Source organism: Liolophura sinensis, chromosome 1 (genome assembly GCF_032854445.1).
Source record: "Liolophura sinensis isolate JHLJ2023 chromosome 1, CUHK_Ljap_v2, whole genome shotgun sequence".
NCBI classification, from domain to species: domain Eukaryota; kingdom Metazoa; phylum Mollusca; class Polyplacophora; order Chitonida; family Chitonidae; genus Liolophura; species Liolophura sinensis.
Genome location: NC_088295.1, coordinates 157804 through 176450, shown reverse-complemented (window position 1 = coordinate 176450; position 18647 = coordinate 157804). Strand labels below are relative to the sequence as shown.

The following is an 18647-nucleotide window of genomic DNA, read 5'->3' as shown; positions in this document are numbered from 1 at the left end:
ATGCTATTCGATATTTACCGTATGTGATTGGATTGGGGGCTACTTGTGTCGCTTGCTCGACGTAAATGGAATCCATATTATTTTGGCACGCGAGAGTTTGGCACACAATGTAACGGCCATCGGATAGCTATATTTGGACACAAAGCAATGTGGCACAGCACTTTTATATCACGGAATTGTTTCACAAGGTAATTTTGTTAAAACACTCTTATTTATATGTTGATTAGTTATTTCACTTACATTGCGTATTATACAAGTTACTGCGAACATTCTTTTACAGTGCTAAAACTGTTTACAATGTTATAGGCAAAGGTTAACAATTCCAGGTTAACGACCATATATGTCATAGGTTCTCTCACACTCAAAAGAAGCCGGGAAATGAAAGCAGAATACTTCTTTTGAAAATAGAATAACGCAAGGTTTGACAACAACTCAACTTATAATTGTAAACTTAAATTATTCATTTTTATGTACTGCAAACTAAACTTAAAATCCGTAAAATAAAACATTAACTATTATGTACAGCAATTGAACTTGCAATCTGTTGGTCCAGAAGGTTTAAACAATGAATGGAATATATTTATTTATTTTTTTATTTATTTATTTATTTGATTTGTGTTTTACGCCGCACTCAAGAATATTTCGCTTATACGACGGCGGCCAGTATTATGGTGGGAGGAAACCGGGGAGAGCCCGGTGGAAACCTACGACTATCCGCAGGCTGCTAAAGACCTTCCCACGTACGAACAGAATATAAGTTTTGGTCACTTAGAGAGCATAGGTAGAGCCAGCATGGGTACATTAAGCATAAGTAGAAGAACCGCGCCTGTACCCTTTGTCGATCTTACTTTCCTTATTCTGGCCATTAACAAAATCAATCTGTCAATCAATCAATCAATCAATCAATCAGTTAATTAATGATTTATTCATTTATTTATTCATTCATCCACCGATTGATCCATTCATCCACTCATTCATTCATTCACTCATGCAATAAATGAATCACTCCCTCACCCATTCACTCATTCAATCAGAGCCTCAGATGCAGTCTTCATCATTATTTATCTAATTAGTGTTTTACGCCATACTCAAGAATATTTCACCTATACGTTAAAACTTTTACTCATTCACTCACTCTCCTATACGATAGCAGCCAGCATTATGTTGGGAGAAAAAAGGGCAGAGTACGAGGAAAACCCATGACCATTCACAAGTTGCTGCAGACCTTTCCACGTACAGCTGGAGAGGAAGCTAGCATAACAGCATGAACTAAACCTGAACTTGATCGCACTAATAACAAGGTGCTGTGTCACTGCACCATGCTGGCATGCTAACACCCTCCACCAAAGAATCCCCGCCCCACTTTACTTTTTGAAATGAGAGCAAGGATCAGCAAAATGTCTGTGGATACAGGACAAGAAACAGTAAAAGGTCCATGACACAGCAATGTCTGATGGAGAAAAAGAAACAGTAAAAAATTATGATACAGCACTAGAAATAAAAAACAGTAAAAGTCAAAACATGTCGCTGCACAGAGGACAAGAAAGATACAAAATCATTACACTGCACTGGTAATAGAGAAGGAGAAATAATAAAATATTAGAGAGAACAGGAAAAAGTAAAAAGATATAATAGATCACGTCTGTGTTTGCAGAATAACTGTATGAATAGAGAAACAAATGATAACATAGCAATTTAACAGAAACAAATGATGACATTGCAATTTAACAGTGAAACAAATGATGACATGTAAAAAGAACCAGAAACAAATCATGACATAGCAATTTAACAAAAAAATAAGACTTGTAGTAAAAAGTCATGATTCTATACTGTAATGAAGAACAGCAATGATAATAAAAATAATTATGACACAGCACAGGTAATAGATAACAAGAAATTGAAAAACATTATGACACAGTTCAGTAGTAGAGAACAAGATATATTTATTTATTTATGAGATTGGTTTTTACGCCGTACTGCGGCGGCCTATATTATAGAGTGAGGAAACCAGGCAGAGCCCAGGGATAACCCGAGAACAACCCGGAATACAGCACTGACACAGAGGACAGGAATCACAGTAACACGCCATGATACTAGAATGTATCAAAAAAGGAATGATAATAAAAGTCATGATACAACAGTCATAGAGAACAGGAGCAATAGTAAAAGTCTTGGTGCAGCAGTATAATAGAAAACAAGAAATGGTACAATTCATGATACTACACTGTTACAGAAAACAAGAAAAATGTCTTAATAGAGAACAAGAAACAGAATGAAAAAGATATACTGCATCAGGTCCTAGTAAACATGGGAACAAGAAAAAAAATTATGACAATTAAGCAATTCGTAACATCACTCGTAATGAAGTAGATAACAAGGAACTGAAAATATTATGACACAGTTGTGTAGTAGAGAACAAGAATATCCCTGAAAAGTCATGATACAGCACTGTAACAGAGAACGGAAGAAAAACCATGACACAGCACCGTAACAGAGAACGGGAATAAAAGTCATGATACTACTCTGTAACAGACAACGGGATTGAAAGTCATAATAAAACACTGTAACAGAGAACGGAAATAAAAGTCATGATACAGCACTGTAACAGAGAACAGGAATAAAAGTCATGATACAGCACTGTAACAGTGAACGGGAATAAGAGTCATAATACAGCACTGTAACAGAGAACAGGAATAATAGTAAAACATCATGATAGTTGGCAACACCATAACAGAGCACATGAGTATTAGTAATAGGTCATGAAACTGCACACTAATAGAGAGCAAGAAGTAGTGAAAGGCTAATGATATAGCGCTAATGTAGAACAAAAATAATACCGCAATATTACAATTAAATGCCACACATGTTGTCAGATAACCACCGGAGTACTTCCGCATTCAGTGTAAACAGATGTGTGCAGTATGGCGCAGATTAGGGCTAAACTCGGGGCCTCGGGCGCCGAGTTGCAGCTTAAAGTCTTAGAAAAACGATCAATCCCAAGTCTGTGCCACACATCTCATTGCACTTAATCATTTCGGTCAAACTCAGTAACCCCAGTAAAAAACATATCCCTACCCCTCACTTTTCATTAGGTATATATGAAAGACGTAATTTTGTGCCCGAATTAGTCCGCTATCATTCGCCTCCACACCCCCAGCTAAACTACTGGTAGACCGACACCGCCAATGACTTTCCCTATTCATGTACATGTACGACGTCCCCGCTCGTTAAGTGAGTATGTTAACCAGAGCGTAACCGTCTGCGGTCGCTTCGGAGAAAAATGCACTTCCCGAAAAATGCTCAACATAGCTCCGGGTGACAAGAGCACGTGAGCTCAGTGTCGCTCCACGATTAGGCGGTCACGTGTTGCCATCTCGAAAGGCTTTCCGGTAGCGGAGAAACTTAACTACTGCTGTTGAATATTATAGGCTTTCTAAAAGCCGCTGAGGGCGACAGTGATATGTGCGGGACTGGTGTGGTGGGAAGCGGCGGTTAGCAGTTAAAACTTTATGGGTGTTGATGTAAAAACTACCCGGGACTGACATGCTCACCCCTGGCGCCGTGGTGCGCTGTCAAGACATTGCACACGATTTCTCAAAGACCTTTACTAGGGGCTGCTAGGCCAACACAGTTGACAGACAGAGGAAAAAAGGTGTGCGCCTCTGACCAACGCAGCTGACATAGAGGAATAGGTGTGCACCTCAGAGCAAAAGGTAAATACATGTAAATTATGGTTGTATGTTCAGATATATGTCTAGCTATCCGCTTCCCACCACATTGGTTATATTGATGCAATATGCTAAATGGCAGACGTCGGTGGGAATTTTACGATGGGGAAGCAGCCTGCGTAAGCGATGTGACGAGAGTGGATGGCTGGGTAGAACACCATCAAGTTTGATTGTGAAGAGGGCGGGTGGCTGAATGAGATAGTATCAGGCCTTACTGTGTGAGGATGGTCGGTGGCTGAATGAGACTCTGTCATCGACTCTGTGATGTGTAGATGGCTGAATGACATACATATCAAGACTGACTGTAGGAAGCGTAGATGACTGAATGAGATACTATTTATTTTGACTGTACACAGGATGGGTGGCTGAATGAGATACTGTCAAGTCTGACTGTATGATGTGTGGATAGCTGAAAATAACGTACATATTAAGTCTGACGGTATGAACTGTGGGTGGTTGAATGAGATACCACCAAGTCTGACTGTGTGAAGTGTGGATGGTTAAACGAGATACTACCACGTCTGACTGTGTAAAGTGTGGATGGCTGTGTGCAGATGATAGTTGGATGAATGAGATACTGCCACGTCTGACTGTGTGTGGATGGCTGTGTGCAGAGGATAGCAGACTGAATGAGATACTACCACGTCTGACTGTGTAAAGTGTGGATGGCTGTGTGCAGAGGATAGCAGGCTGAATGAGATACTACCACGTCTGACTGTGTAAAGTGTGGATGGCTGTGTACAGAGAATAGTAGGCTGAATGAGATACTACCGTGTTTGACTGAATTTAGTGGGTGGCTGAATAAGATACTGTCAAGTCTGATTATGTGCAGAGAATGGATAGCTGAACGTGGCACTAGTAAGTCAGGGTGGGTAGCTATGACTGGTCATACTATGAGTAAGCCTCATTGTTTACCAGTTGACCAAATCTATATGACTCCTATCCGTACAAACTTTACTTTCCCTATAAGCCCTACTTAGCTATACATATAAAGTTATATCATCACTAACAGTTGATTAGAGCTGGCCGTGGGGTGTTTGAGGATGCCATTACTAACAGTCGATTAGGACTAACAGTCGATTAGGACTAGCCGCAGGGTATCTGAGGATGAGGTCTTAGACCTGCTCCGAACCCCACACGAAGCCCTACGACTGTCTCGCATGGCTATCATTGCTTGTCTTTCTCTTTCCTTTGTTTTCTTGCCTGTATAAACTGGCAGTCAATCAATAGGCGATGTACTGATGTGTTTGTATCAACAGCTGCTCTGACTTGACCTATTTACGTTGCGCTTTCAAATCCTTACATTATGTGCATAGAGTTTAAGGATGTGAAAACATATGTATGGCTTCGCTACTAAGGAGTAGTAATGTGGAAAACATTCAGTGAAATTCTGGGCCAACTTCAAACTGTGTGCTGCTCTGAAATATGGGAGATTTATATGCGTGGTGTTATTTGCAGTTCACACCCATTCCCACACTGACAACACCGACCTTGAGGCCGCCGGAACTTTGTGCGTCCACTTAAGGGCGAAATTAAACTGTTGCTTAGCTAGGTTGTCAACAGAGCTAGTCTGCACTACGAAGGGATCTCTACTCCCGGGTTCTCACCGACATATACCGCGCAGTCCACTCCCCAGTAAGGTATGTGTGCTTACTAACCACAGAGTTCTGGTCGATCAAACTATGTGAAGTTAGGAGATGCGTTTGTCAGACTTTAGGTAGTTGTAGGTTAAACACTATGTGGAAGGCCCATTAAACCCATGTTACAAAGTGTGACATAAGGTAACCTCGGTTGGCAGATAGCAAATGGAAGGCCCCTCATATGGGCCACATAAAATGTCCTTGATACTAACAATAGATTTTCATCATGCGCAACAGGATGCTACGAGTTTGCACACGAATGAAAAGACAAGCTCAACAGTCACTTATTTATTCAGCGGGTTATCTGCTCTTGTACACCCACAAAGCGTCAAATCATTACAGTAAATATTATATCCCACTAGTTTATGTAACCGTTATATAGACGTTATATATCTCCGTACGTCGTGCTGGCAAATGGTCACCCTGATGCTGAAATCAAATATCTTTCATTCTTAGAGGTTAGAGGCCAGCTTACAATGTATGTATTGATAGGCCTACACTTGATCCTCGTCTTTTCTACATGTACACACGCCCCACTCGGTCACTTCCCATCTCATGATTCATTTGTTCATTATGGTGGGAAATCGGGACGAGCAGGGAAGGGGAACCCAAGGCTATCCGCAGGTTGCTCCTGCTCATGAAGGAATAATGGTGAAACTTAACTTTCATTTAGGTTAATAAAAGTACCTAAGATCGTCCCAAAAAGGCTTAAACTTATCAATACCAGTAGGGATAATCTGAAATGTGTAGAAACAGGTATGAGAGAAATGCATTACACACAGAAGCAAGTGCCGGAGGACTGCGCTCTTCAAGACTGGTCGTCATTCTTCTGTCTACGTGCATGTTTAATTTTGTTTAGTGACTGATATAATACGTTCGTGTATGGGGGAAACAACAAGGGGAATCGACTGTCACGGGAGGTGAACATTGAAGGGTCGGTCATTGCCTCACAACATGTGATCCAGCTTTTTCCCGCAAACTTCGTTAGTCGAGTTCGTAAGGTCAAAGTTCACAGGCTCATATGTCGCTATGACAAACCGCCACGTTACTTCATTCATCTGTGTGACATACCTGTTAACGTACAGAAACAAAACTATGGGGAAATAACATTTGATAAAATGCAGAGCTTTCATTGAGAACCGGCTATGTCCATGATAACAGAGAAGAACAATTTTTGAAAATCAGCTTATCAGCTGTTTTAAAGGAAACATTGAAAGAAAACAAAACTCAAATGATATAACCGGGTACTTCAATTCTGACGTTCCCGTCATCGATGATGACGAAAGTGACACGGGGCTTTATACAACAGACAATGAAGAAAATACTCTTCCCGAACAGACATGTTTCTTATACACACTCCACACCCCGCCTTAATTATTTATGCTAATGGTTTACTGAAGTTCAATGGCAAAACAGATTGTTTCTTGAAAACCAACGTTCCTAAAAGCTGGATGCTTCACATCGGAAGATAGCTGCTAAGTTATTGGGCGATTTTACGTTCTTATTTTAAGCGTCTTTATCTTACTCGTACCAGGTCATTAAAAATATCATAAAATACTTTTTTCGGAAAAATTCAGAAGTAAGTATAAATTATATTATACATGCGCTTGTAAAAATATTTCTTATTCGTAAATAATTGATTTATATTCCACAGTCAACAATAATAAAACTCGGAAAATGTGCTCTTTAGTTTGTTTTTACAAAGCACGTTGCCGCATAATGTTTTTAAATAAAACAGTCATCTTCCCCCAAGAAGTAAGAAGAAATCATTGACGGCTCTTGTGGAAGTCGTACATATTCTGTTTCATTGATGTAAACCTGCCATCTCAGTGACAGATTACAACACCAGGTACAGAGGTCCGGGTTTTCTGACATAAAGACAGATGGATGTGGTATGCAAATTTGTAAAAAAACAAAAGAAAGCTTCAAACACAGACTACCTGTGAAAGAAAGGATAAAGGATCACCTAGATCACAGCTGCATGTATCCCACACATGTTAACACAGTTATAAGACTGCTTACAGCACAACCAACCCTCGCGCCTTAACACAGTTATAAGACTGCTTACAGCACAGCCAACCCTCGCTACTTAAAACAGTTATGGGACTGCTTTCAGCACAGCCAACCCATACCCCTTAACACAGTGGTGTGACTGCTTACAGTACAGCCAACCTTTGCTACTTAACACAGTTCTGAGACTGCTTACAGCACAGCCAACCCTCGCGCCTTAACACAGTTATAAGACTGCTTGCAGTACAGCCAGCCCTCCCTACTTAACACAGTGGTGTGACTGCTTACAGTGTAACTTTGCTACTTAACATAGTTCTGAGACTGCTTACAACACAGCCAACCCACGCCCTTTAACACAGTTATTAGATTGTTTACAGTATAGCCAACCCTTGCCCTTTAATACAGTTATGAGACTGCTTACAGCACAGAAAACTCTGGCTACTTAACACAGTTATGAGACTGCTTACAGCACAGCTAACCCCCTCCCCTAAACACAGTTAAGAGGCCGCTTACAGTATAGCCACCCTCTTCCCTTTACACAGTGATGAGACTGCTTACACCACAGCCAATCCACGCCTCTTAACACACGTATGAGACTCCTTACATCACAGCCAACCCTCGCTACTTAACACAGGTAAGACACGGCTTACATCACAGCAAACCCACGCCGCTTAACACGACTGCTTACACCACAGAAAACCCACGACCCTTAGCACAGGTATGATACTAATTACAGCACAGCCAACCCTCGCCCATTAACACAATTATAAGACGGCTTACAGCACAGCCAACCCTTGCTACCTAACACAGTTATAAGACTGCTTACAGCACAGCCAACCCACGGCACTTCACACAGTTATGCGATTGCTTACAGCACAGCCAACCCTTGCTACCTATCACAGTTATAAGACTCCTTACAGCACAGCAAACCCACGCCCCTTAACACAGTTATGCGACTGCTTACACCACAGACAGCCCTCGCCCCTTAAAACAGTTATCAGACTGCTTACAGCACAGCCAACCCACGCCCCTTAACACAGATATGATATTAATTACAGCACAGCCAACCCTCACCCTTTAACACAGTTATAAGACTGCTTGCGGCCTAGCCAACCCTCGCTACCTAAAAGAGTTATGTGACTGGTTACAGCACAGCCAACTCATGCCCCTTAACACAGTGGTGTGACTGCTTACAGTGCAGCCAACCTTTGCTACTTAACACAGTTATGAGACTGCTTACAGTACAGCCAACCCTTGCTACTTAATACAGTTATAGGGCTTACACCACAGTTGATCCTTGCTGCTTAACACAATTAAGAGACTGATTACAGCACAGACAACTCTCGCCCATTAACACAGTTATGAGACTGTTTACAGCACAGCCAACATTCGCCCCTTAACACAGTTATGAATAACTGAATGAATGAATGAATGAATGAATGAGTGAATGAATGATCATTTTTACAACACGGTCAACCGTCGTTTCTTTACACATTTATGGGACTATACAACATAACCACACAGTGCCCTTTAACACAGTTATGGGACTATTTACAGTACAACCAACCCTCTGCCTTTAACAGAGTTATGTGACTGCTTACAGTACAGCCAACCCTCTGCCTTTAACACAGTTATGTAACTGCTTACCGCACAGCGATACCTCGCGTCTTAACACAGTTATGAGACACAGCCACAGCCACGGCCACAGTCCAATTGTACTGGCTACTATTTGATGAGCTGATTTAGTTGGCCTGTTCTGTATGACTTATTAGTTTGAAATTCATCTGATTTATCTGCTCACTTCCTGTGTACAGTCAATATATGTTATGTTAAAATCCACAAGTTGCATTACTGGCAATGATGAGTTACTCCAACCACTTTGCGGCTGTGTCAGTGGAGCCTTGCCGTTCTAATCATTTCTTTACCTCTGATTCGCCAGGCCTACTCGGTATATTGCGTTTCCTGATTTTTTTTTATGTTTGAGATCAGTTTGAGGACAGGCGTGAATTGTATTATTTGCTCAGTTCTTGATGTGCTCAGTAGCTATGTTGCTTTTACAGAACAGAGAAGAGTTACGAAAAATAGTCTTGAGTGGTGAGTTCCTTAACTCTCGAGGTCAAGGGTCAGGTCTACATTAATATTTTGATTTTAGTGAAGACAGTGAGACGAATTTGACACATGGACTTTCGGCATATCCACAGAAATCTTTTGAATATTCAGGCGAAGTCATGGAAAATATCTACAGTAGTCTTCTGAGCATTATTTTAACAAATTTGATTTATTCTCTCTCGAAGCCCTAGACATATCTACAGTAATCTTCTGAACTTATAAAAGAAATATATTTCGAAGTATTGGATACGTTCATTCGGTTTCTATGAATTTTTAGAAAACATCGAGTGAGGTCTCCCTCCCAGTGCGTACAAGGATCGTCAGTGGTTTGGGTGAGTTTATATCTTATTAGGGATATGTAAGTGCATTAACTACATTTGCTGAAAAAATACCCTTGCTTGAAATGTATTCTTGCCAGAAACCCAGGTAGATGGGAAATATGACGTGTTACGTGAATTGTTACATAACACAAGGTAAGTAGGAAACGAGACGTGTAGCATGACGTTCGTAAACGGTACACATGACATGTTACGTAGAGTTCATAAATAATCTGACAGAATGAGAGTTCACGTTGTGTGTAACGTCGCAGCATATTTTGACCAAAACGTCGCAGTACAAGGTCTGTACGATCTGTTAGGATGAGAGCTCATCATTGTGTCACATCCACGATATAGCTGTAATTGTTTAGGGTTAGTTTGTAAGTGATCTCCCGAGATGTTAAGGTTAGCGTTTTTTTTCATACCCAGCTTGATCCGGTATTTCTCTTGGCAGAAGTTTGGCTGTTTCAGGGGGTCAATGCCGCTATGAACTTGTCTGCGTTAGATGTGCGGAAGAACGACATGAGGGTTTTGACTGCTAAAACACAATAAAATGTTTAAATTGCAACATAGCTCACATGTTTTTTCCAAGGACTGCCCTCTGTTCAAAAAAGAAAAAGAAATTTTAACACTTAAATGTCAAGATATTATACCTAATAAGACATGAAGCGTCAGATTTCTTTCACAGCTGCCTTCGCCTAATCTGCATACGCCAATGTTGGCAAGATACCCTCCATTTCAGTGGAGAACCAAACATCATTAACTTTTCCCATTAATTCGGAGCGACCACAAAAACGTCTGACAAAGTCATGAATTAACACATCCAGTTCATCAACACAAACCGATGTAAAACTTAATCAGATATCCTGCTCAAATAATGCGAATACCACTCCTCGCAGCCACAGCACAGCACCAGGGAAGCACAGTGGAAAAGTCAAACTGGAAAGGTCAAACCTTGCGGCTCTGTAAAGCGTCCGTGCAAATCTGGGAGATGTCCGATCCAGTGTTTCAACAAGTTTGGAGCTCTGGAAGAATCAGATGTTTCCATCAACCAACCTGATAATTCTTTTTCTCAGGCCGATGGCCCTACTCAGCGCCCCTCTACGGCTTCTAGGGAACAAACTTCACGTAAGTCTGGACCATCGGGGGACGATGTGCCTTCCACATCTGTTGCTGATGTGATGGACACGTCTCCAGCACCTGGGAGATCTTTCAGCAGATCTGCCAAAAGGCAGTCGACCTCGGTCTAAACATAAGGATACTTCACCTATACGCCTTCCTCCATAATGTCTTCACATGACAAAATTATACAGTACAATTGTCGAGGTCTTGTTGCAAATTTTACAGAAATAATACTGTTGGTCCATTCTCTAAATCCAATTGCCCTTTGTCTTCAGGAAACTCACCCGAAGACATGTGACAAAGATAAAATAACTCTTAAAACTTCGTTTTTATTTTTATTCATTTGACAGTACACATTGCAGTGAGGAAGAGTGATCTAGCGGTGGCTACTCTGTCTTCATCCATAATAACATTATACACAGTCCTGTTGTTCTGGAAACATAGCTTCATGCTGTGGCCGTTCGTGTTTCGCTCTCAGAGACGATTACATCGCTTTATATTCCTCCACATTCCCCTTTGTCTGCTTTTCAGTTACATAATTTAAAAGAACAATTACCTAAACCTTTTGTAATAAAGGCAGATTTTATTCCCCATAACCCCTTGTGGGGCCGTAATAATATAAATGATAAGGGCCAAAACACTGAAAGACTTTCTTCGGATGGACTGTGCTCTTTTAGGTTCTATACTTCACCTATACGCCCTAATAGGTTCTAATGCCTATTTACATCTAGGTAATGGAGCTTCTTTGGTATTGATCTCACTTTCACAGATTCATCTCTTCTCCCTAATTTTTCTTGGAAGGTAAATGAAGATCTTTGTGGAAGTGACCATTTTCCAATTATCCTAGAGTATCTCACTTCTTATTCTTTCGAATGTGTAGCTAGCTGGAAGTTTGATCAAGCAGATTGGGTCGCGCTAGAGATGTTCTGCGAGGCTGATGTAACCCCAGAGACCCTCAGGGCTGGAGACGATCCAATATTAAGTTTAATGAACTCATAGATACTGATAGAACCAAAATAAGACCTACATAAATCCGAAGCCAAAAGTAAACTCTAGTATGATAAGGACTGTTGCGAAGCCATTAAGGACCATTAAAAGGTCGAGCGAAGTTTTAATATATATCCCACTGATAATAACTTCAACCAGGTTTGTATTGTGAGAGCTAAGGCTTGTCGATTACTCCAGTCCAAGAGACGATCTTGTTGGCGGAATTTTGCTTCAGGTATCAGGACAAAAACACTTATGCGTAAGGTCTGGAACATGGTTCAGAAAACTTGTGGGCAAAAATAATAAAGCAAATTTTCAGCATTTGAAAGATGCAGATAATATATTAACTTTTCCACATGATACTGCAAATAGACTAGCTGAAGATAATTTCTAAAAATCTTCTGAAAATTACTCTGCGGAATTTCAACATTTCAACATTTTTGAAACCAGCAAGTTGATTTGTAATATACAGTGTTTTTTCGGCAAGGTTGATCAACTTTAGATCACCTTGTTCGATCTGAAACCTTCATTCGGGATGGTTTTGTTGATAATGAACATGTGGTGTCGATATTTTTCGACCTATGACACCGCATGGAAATATGGTAATTCACAGGTCGATTTCCGATATTTATATCAGAATTTTTATCTGTTCGTCATTGTAAGGTACGTATGGGGTCCACTCTTTCTGACTCTTATGAGCAGGAAATGGGTGTTCCTCAGGGCAGTACATTGTCGCCAACATTATTTAGCATAAAAGTATATAGCTTAGCCTAAACATTAACATCTGGCACAGAGGATTCTGTACATGTTGAGGATTTCCTTATATGCTAGCATGGTAAAAATATCAATAAGCCTACGTTTACGGGACCATGTTGTGGAAGCTGACATCAAACTAGAGGATATAGCTTCTGTATCTTTTCCAGAGCCTCCTCCCTGGCTTCTTTTCACAACCCAAATTAATATTTGATCTATGTAAGCATAGGAAATCTAATACAAACCCTCTTATAATTGAGCAACATTTTGCTGAAATCAAGGCTAATTATCCGGATTGTAAATTTATACTGATGGGTCAAAAGATGGGGACAGGGTTGCGTCAGCGGTTGCTTTGGAATAGCGGGTCTCTTCTCTTCGTCCTCAATCCTCTTCTTCAATCATCACTGCCGAGGCCAGAGGGCTATACTCCTGGCCTTATGATATACTTCTTCTGGACGTGCCAAAAGGGCAGTGATGACTGGCTCTCTTGCCTTCTGGCAATAAGGAATAAAATTTAAAAGTTCGTTAATATTTCAAATTTTAGCCTTACACAGAACAGTAATTCAAAGAGGTAAAGATATTATATTCTTTTGAATACCAAGCCATATTGGTATTCATGGAAACGCAGTCGTAGACATATATACCTATATCCAAAATAAAAATATCGTACACGGATTTTAGGTCCAATATTCTTAAATATTTTAGTCGCGAATGCTGTCAGACTGTACGTGTGAAAGGGCATGTCCTGACCTGAATGCTATCAGATTGCCCCTGAGAACGCGCATGTCCTGACTTAAATGTTATTACTGTCCCTGTGCTGTGGAATTCTCCAGACATCTCTTATCATACTCTCCTTGTAAAATGGCATATCCTGTGTCAAAAGTGTTCTGATCTAAATGTTAGCAGACTGTCCGTCTGGAAGGTTATGCCCTGGTCTCTGTGGTATCAGATTGTCCATGCGGAAGGTTATGCTCTTCCTTAAATGTTGTCGGACTGACCCTACGGAATGGCATCTCCTGACCTAAATGTTATCATACTCCGTATAAAAAGGGTATGACTGTTCCTGATAGAAGGGTATGTGCTCACATGAATGTTATCAGCTTGTTTCTGTGGAAGGGTATGTGCTCACCTGAATGTTATCAGATTGTTCCTGTGGCAGGGCATGTCCTCCCCTGAATGTTATCAGATTGTTCCTGTGACAGGGCATGTCCTAACCTGAATGTTATCAGACTGTTCCTGTTAGAAGGGTATGTCCTCACCTGAATGTTATCAGACAGTTCCTGTGGCAGGGCATATCCTAACCTGAATGTTTTCAGACTTTTCTGTGGAAGAACATGTCCTCCCCTGAATGTTGTCAGATTGTTCCTGTGGCAGGGCATGTCCTCTCCTGAATGTTATCAGACTGTTCCTGTGAAAGGGCATGTCCTAGCCTGAATGTTATCAAACTGTTCCCGCGGCAGGGCATGTCCTAGCCTGAATGTTATCAGACTGTTCCTGTGAAAGGGCATGTCCTAACCTGAATGTTATCAGACTGTTCCTGTGAAAGGGTATGTCCTAACCTGAATGCTATCAGACTGTTCCCGTGGCGGGGCATGTCGTAACCTGAATGTTTTAGACTGCTCCTGGGAAAGAGTATGCCCTGAGCTGAATGTTATCAGACTGTTCCTTTTGAAAGGCAAATCCTCACCGAAATGTTATCAGACTGTTTCTCTGGCAGGGCATGCCCTCACGTTATCAGACTGTTCCTGTAACAGGGCACGTCCTCACATGAATGTTATCACACTGTTCCTGTGGAAGGGCATGTCCTCACCTGCATGCCATCAGACTGTCCTTGTAGAATGGTATGCCCGGACGTGAATGTTTTCATGCGGTCCCCTTAAAAGGGTATATCATGTCCTAAATGCTATGAGATTGTTCCTGTCAAAGGGCATTTCCTGACCTAAATGTTATCAGACTGTTAGTATAGAAGAGCATGTCATCACCTGAATGGTATCAGACAGTTCCAGTAGAAGAGCATGTCCTCACCTGAATGTTATCAGACAGTTCCGGTAGAAGAGCATGTCCTCACCTAAATGTTATCAGACAGTTCCAGTAAAAGAGCATGTCCTCACCTGAATGTTATCAGGCAGTTCCAATAGAAGAGCATGTCCTCGCCTGAATGTTATCTGTCTGCTCGTGGGGTTGGGTATGTCCTCACGTGACTGTATCAGACTTTTCCTGTAGAAGGGCATGTCCTCACCTGAATGTATCTGACTGTTCCTGTAGAAGGGCATGTCCTCACCTGAATGTATCTGACTGTTCCTGTAGAAGGGCATGTCCTCACCTGAATGTTATCTGTCTGTTCCTCGTGTTGGGCATGTCCTCACCTGACTGTATCTGACTGTTCCTGTAGAAGGACATGTCCTCACCTGAATGTATCTGACTGTTCCTGTAGAAGGGCATGTCCTCACCTGGATGTTATCTGTCTGTTCCTCGTGTTGGGCATGTCCTCACCTGAATGTATCTGACTGTTCCTGTAGAAGGGCATGTCCTCACCTGAATGTATCTGACTGTTCCTGTAGAAGGGCATGTCCTCACCTGAATGTTATCTGTCTGTTCCTCGTGTTGGGCATGTCCTCACCTGAATGTATCTGACTGTTCCTGTAGAAGGGCATGTCCTCACCTGAATGTATCTGACTGTTCCTGTAGAAGGGCATGTCCTCACCTGAATGTATCTGACTGTTCCTGTAGAAGGGCATGTCCTCACCTGAATGTATCTGACTGTTCCTGTAGAAGGGCATGTCCTCACCTGAATGTTATCTGTCTGCTCGTGGGGTTGGGTATGTCCTCACGTGACTGTATCAGACTTTTCCTGTAGAAGGGCATGTCCTCACCTGAATGTTATCTGTCTGTTCCTCGTGTTGGGCATGTCCTCACCTGAATGTATCTGACTGTTCCTGTAGAAGGGCATGTCCTCACCTGAATGTATCTGACTGTTCCTGTAGAAGGGCATGTCCTCACCTGAATGTATCTGACTGTTCCTGTAGAGGGCATGTCGTCACCTGAATGTATCTGACTGTTCCTGTAGAAGGGCATGTCCTCACCTGAATGTTATCTGTCTGTTCCTCGTGTTGGGCATGTCCTCACCTGACTGTATCAGACTCTTCGTGTATAAGGATTTGCTCTTACTTGAATGTTATCAGAATGTTTCTATGGAAACATAAGCCATAAGGTGAATGTTATCATGCAGTCCCCGTAAAGGGGGATATCCTGTCTTAAATCCTATCAAACTGTCCGTGTGGACTGTTATCTGTATGCTCCTGGGGTAGGGCAAGACCTGATTTAATGCTATCAGACTGTCCTGGTGAAAGCATGCCCGGATTTGAATGTTATCATACTGTCCCCGTGGAAGGGTAAGTCCTGACCTGATTATTATCAGTCTGTTCCTGAAGAAAAGGATGTCCTGGCAAGAATAATATATTATTATTCCTGTTAGAAGGCATGTCCTCACCTAAATGTTGTCAGACTTCTCTGGAAGAGGATCTCCTGGCTTAAGTGTTATCAGAGTGTTCCTGTGGAAGGGTATGTCCTGACCTGAATGTTATCTTGTTGTTCTCGTGGAAGGACATTCCTTATCTGAATGTTTTCAGACTGCTCCTGGAAAAGACCATGCTCTGGCTTAAATGTTATACCTTTGTAAAGGCGGGTCTTAATGTGAATGTTATTACCGTTCCTATGGAAGGGTAGGCCTATGTCCTGACCTGAAAGTCATTAGACTGTGTGAAATGGTGTGCCCTAATCTAAATGTTATCAGACTGTTCCTGTGGCAGGACATGGAATGTCATTAAACTGTGCGCGTGGAAGGTTATGGAAGGTTATAATAACTGTTACGCCTAGGCTGTCCCTGTGGAAGAACATCTCCTAAGCTAAGTCTAACACTGTTTCTGTAGAAGGGTATGCCCTGACAAATGTTTTCAGAGTTTTCAGAGGTTATCAGACTGTTCCTGGGAAAGGGTATGCCCTTACTTGAGTGTTATCAAACAGTTTTTGTAGAAATGCATGTCCTGACGTGAATGTTATCATGCTGTCCCCGTGAAAAGCTATATCCTGTCTTAAAAGATATCAGTCTGTCCTTGTGGAAGGTCTAGTCCGCCCCTGAATGTTATCAGACTGCTCCTGTGGACGGGCATGTCCTCCCCTGAATGTTATCAGACTGCTCCTGTGGAAGAGCATGTCCTCCCCTGAACTGCTCCTGTGGATGAGCATGTCCTCCCCTGAATGTTATCAGACTGCTCCTGTGGAAGAGCATGGCCTTCCCTGAACTGCTCCTGTGGATGAGCATGTCCTCCCCTGAATGTTATCAGACTGCTCCTGTGGAAGAGCATGACCTTCCCTGAATGTTATGAGACTGTCCCTGTGGAGGGTCTTCTCCTCCCCTGAATGTTATCAGACTGCTCCTGTCCTCCCCTGAATGTTATCAGACTGCTCCTGTAGAAAGGCATGTCCTCCCCTGAATGTTATCAGATTGTCCCTGTGTATGTCCTCCCCTGAATGTTATCAGACTGCTCCTATCCTTCTGTCCTCCCCTGAATGTTATCAGACTGTTCCTGTCCTCCTGTCCTCCCCTGAATGTTATCAGACTGCTCCTGTAGAAGGGCATGTCCTCCTCTGAATATATTCAGGCTGTCCCTGTGTAAGGGTATGTCCTGGCGTGCAAGTTATTACACCAAGTCAAAACTTCTAGCTCCCGTGAAGAAAAAAATCCTTTTAGTTCGGAGGGCACAGTAAACTGAAATTATAGATATATTGTCGCATTCCTCATTATCTGAAATCCCTCTCTCCAGTTTGCTGCATCGCTGGAAAGTCAACTGTAGCCTCCCGTCTTTACCAGGCTTTGAACACCAAATATGTGCCAAGTATTAGGCCCCAGTGTGCGTGTATGATTTGTAAGTGTTACCAGAGTCTGAGGAAGATGGAGCATACAACACCAGACGGCTTAGTAATCGCTTACCCTCTTTAGCTATCTCCAAGGTAGCAATCCATGAGGACCTGTACACATTCATTGACTTACACATTTGTTTACTTTTCATCGCTGAGTATTTGAAGGTGCTCTTACTGGAGGATTTGATGGTGTACGACGATTCTCAGAACTTTGCCCCCGATAAATGAATATCTCACATGTTCTTCGGTCATATATTGATCGGACAAATGCAGATTGAATCGATTTGTTTTTCTTCTTCAAGACTTTTGATATGATACTATACAATGATAACGTAGGTACAATTTCCGTCACTTGTAAATCGAGATCAGCGAAAACATGGCCAGAGTGAGACACCTACCTCTCGACTTCCGGTGTCTATCCCAGCGTCTCTTACAACGGAGGTATCTAGCCAGGTGTGAATGACTCGCTCTGTTACGTTGTCTAAAATCAATTACTGTATATAACTAGACAACAACCGAGCTGTTCCATTATGGCTGGATAGCTCACTGGGCAGAGTGATGGGTTTAATCTATGTAGACATGCGAGTGCGAGTCTTATCACCGTTTTCGATTCATTGGTGATGCAGAAAATTGTCGACCACTAAATATATGCTACAAACTTTCAATTGCTGCAGTCAACGTTTTTGGTACAGGTCATTTCCCATCGAAAGCATTGCAGGTTTCTATAAGGTCAGTTTCGTGTTGCATCTGAAATTTTAGTGTGACTGGCATTGCAGAGCAGTGTTGAATGACGTAATGTCAGCAGAGAGCTTAATGACGTAATCCCAGAATAGTGTTGGATGACGCAATGTTCGATAAGTGTTGAATGACGTAATGCCAGAACAGTGGTGAATGACGTAATATTCTATATGTGTTGAATGACATAATGCCGGCACAATGTTGAATGACGTAATACCAGAACAGTGTTGAATGACGTTATGCAAGAACAGCGTTGAATGTCGGAATTCCAGGACTCTGTTGACTAACGTATTGTCAGAGCAGTGCTGAATGATGTAATGCCA

The 18647-nt window shown here is 41.9% G+C and overlaps 1 protein-coding gene across 4 annotated transcripts in view; it reads left to right on the top strand.

Moving 5' to 3' along the window:
- Window positions 1-3385: 3385 nt before the first annotated feature.
- The window catches only part of LOC135481975 (guanylate cyclase 32E-like), an 82285-nt gene continuing 67023 nt past the window's right edge, over window positions 3386-18647 (top strand). For 2 of the 4 annotated variants that reach the window (XM_064761775.1, XM_064761771.1), the window contains exon 1: window positions 3386-3713. The gene's annotated coding sequence lies outside the window, so the exon portion shown is untranslated. Of the gene's footprint in view, window positions 3714-5186; window positions 5369-9764; window positions 9820-18647 lie in introns of all 4 variants that reach the window. The other 2 variants (XM_064761773.1, XM_064761774.1) reach the window with 2 other exon arrangements.